The sequence below is a fragment of the Lactuca serriola genome, chromosome 3, assembly GCF_051521515.1.
Source record: "Lactuca serriola cultivar US96UC23 chromosome 3, Lser_US96UC23_V15, whole genome shotgun sequence".
In the NCBI taxonomy this organism is placed as follows: domain Eukaryota; kingdom Viridiplantae; phylum Streptophyta; class Magnoliopsida; order Asterales; family Asteraceae; genus Lactuca; species Lactuca serriola.
In genome coordinates, this window is record NC_136410.1 from 92,126,474 (window position 1) to 92,129,312 (window position 2,839).

Here is a 2,839-nt window from a genome sequence, read left to right on the forward strand (position 1 = left end):
CGCTTCTGGAGTCGGGTTGGGTTGTGTTCTGACCCAAAGAGAAAAGGTGATAGCATACACATCTCGACAATTGAAAGAGCACGAAAAGAACTACCCCACTCATGATCTGGAGTTGGCAGCGGTAGTTTTTGCCTTAAAGATATGGAGGCATTACCTCTACGGCACGAAGTGCAAGCTCTTCACTAATCATAAGAGTCTCCAGTATCTCTTTAATCAGAAGGAGTTGAACATGAGGCAACGATGCTGGCTAGAACTTCTCAAGGACTACGACTGTGAGATACTTTACCACCCAGGTAAAGCAAATATTGTTGCTGATGCTTTCAGTCGGAAAGTCAATCTGGAAAGGAAAAGGCCAAGAGCGTTAAGAATTGAAGTCGTCTCGACGATTGTGGAAAGTATCAGGAAAGCTCAAGAAGAAGCTTTAGAGAAAAATGACCGAAAGGAAGAACGTTTGGGAAGAACGTTAGTGTTTGGTACAAACAGTCGAGGACTGAAGGTATTCCAAGATCGAATTTGGGTACCTAAGACGGGAGGAATAAGAGATCTTCTGATGGAAGAAGCACACAAGACCATGTACTCGATTCATCCCGGTAGCACTACTGGTGGCCGACGATGAAGCTCGATGTTGCGAAGTATGTTGCCGAGTGCGTAACATGTGCGAGGGTTAAGGCACAACATCAGAAACCGTATGGGAGTTTGGAACCTTTACCTGTACCCATGGGTAAATGGGAAGACATCACCATGGATTTTGTGACTAAACTGCCCAGGACGAAGAACGGTCATGACATGATTTGGGTAGTCGTGGATCGTTTCACCAAGAGTGCACACTTCATAGCAGCCAACGAGAAGTGGTCTATGGAAAAGCTCGCAAATGCTTACGTGAAGGAAATTGTAAGACTTCACGGTGTCCCTCTTACGATTGTATCAGATCGTGATAGTCGTTTCACGTCAAGGTTTTGGAGGAGTCTACAAGAGGAGTTAGGTACAAAGTTGTGTTTGAGTACTGCTTATCATCCGCAAACTGATGGTCAGAGCGAAAGAACGATTCAGACGCTGGAAGATATGCTGAGAGCATGTACCCTCGAATTCCAAGGGAATTGGGATGAGCACTTACCTCTGGTAGAATTTTCCTACAACAATAGTTTTCACTCGAGCATCAAGATGGCTCCTTATCAAGCCTTGTATGGGCAGAAGTGTCGTACGCCGTCTTGTTGGCTTGAAGCCGGAGAGAAGCAGTTTATGGGCCCCGAGATAGTCCATGAGACTGCTGAGAAGTTGAAGGTGATTAGGGAAAGGATGTTAGCAGCCCAGGATCGTCAGAAGAGCTATGCTGACAAGAAAAGACGACCGATAACTTTCGAAGTTGGGGATTCCGTTTTGCTTAAAGTCTCACCGTGGAAGGGACTTATACAATTTGGGAAACGAGGAAAGTTGAGTCCAAGGTTTATTGGATCGTTCAAAGTTCTTCAGAAGATAGGGAACCAAGCTTACAAGCTGGAATTGCCCGAAGAACTCAATGGTATTCATAACACCTTCCATGTGTGTTATTTGAGGAAATTCATGGGAGATGTTCCCGACATAATTCCCATCTCAGAGTTAAGGATGGATGAAAATAAAAGGTTGATCGAAGAGCCTGAGGCAATTGTTGACCGTAAGACTAAGAAGTTACGACGCAAGATGGTCGACTTGGTGCTAGTCCGATGGAAACATTCGAATGGGCCGAATCTCACTTGGGAAACAGAGGATGACATGATGAGTCGCTATCCACATCTGTTTGCTGATGTATGATTCCGGGACGGAATCATCCTAAGTTGGAGAGAATTGTAACGCCCGGGTTTCAGGGCTAAGCATTTTTGTCAATGTAATAGTCTAGGTCAACTCTTGTAACTCTTTTTGAAGTAATAAAGATGAAATATTTGAGTATTATGTGAATTATATGTGTTTATTATTTAATTATAAATGTATAATTAATAAAGAATAACAATGAGCGTCAAAATTAAAGTGTGAGATAATCCCGATATCTATACATAAAGTTGTAGAATATGTCTCAAGGTTTCCGTGCATATAAGGAACGCCGAAATCCGAGTTATAACGAAGAAGTTATGACCCGTCGAAGTTTCACGACAGAACCGGCACGATACCGGGAAGCGTGAATAGTGAATTTATGATAGAGCGAGATTTAGCCTTAGTGATCTAAACGAAAGTCGTAGAATATGTTAAACTAAGAACATCGATAAAAAGAACGCCCAAATCTGACCTCGTATGAAGAAGTTATGAGATTTTAAACAGACCAATCCTGTCCCGGCTTGTTAAAAATATAACTTTAAAAATAAAGTCAAAATTAGCCGACGGAGTCTAAACGAAAGTTGTAGAGTACGTCTTCACCTACGCGTGGATATAAAGAACGTCAAAAATGGAGTTCGTATTAACGAGTTACAAATTATAATAGCATATTTACGTATTAAAATAAAGTATAAATCATGTATACGTACACATATATATACATATGTATATATCATTAGAAAGGTATCGACGATGCGGTCATTATAAGACTAATGTTGAGTTCTTTCGACATTAGTTTAGTACAAATATCATTAAATCCATTTATAATAGTATTATAGAGGGGTGTTTAGTTGTTTATATAACTAAAACGTCATTAAGTAATTATGGAGGGTAGTTTTTGAAAATTCAATTAGTATAAATAAGAGCCTTGGGCTCTCATATTTCTTGCACCATTCTCTTGATTCAAGAGTCTTTCTCTCCTTATCCCCCGAGCATTTCGGTCCCTCGTGATTCGACTTCTCTTTCTGTAGCTTAGTATAGTAAGGTGAGCGCTGAA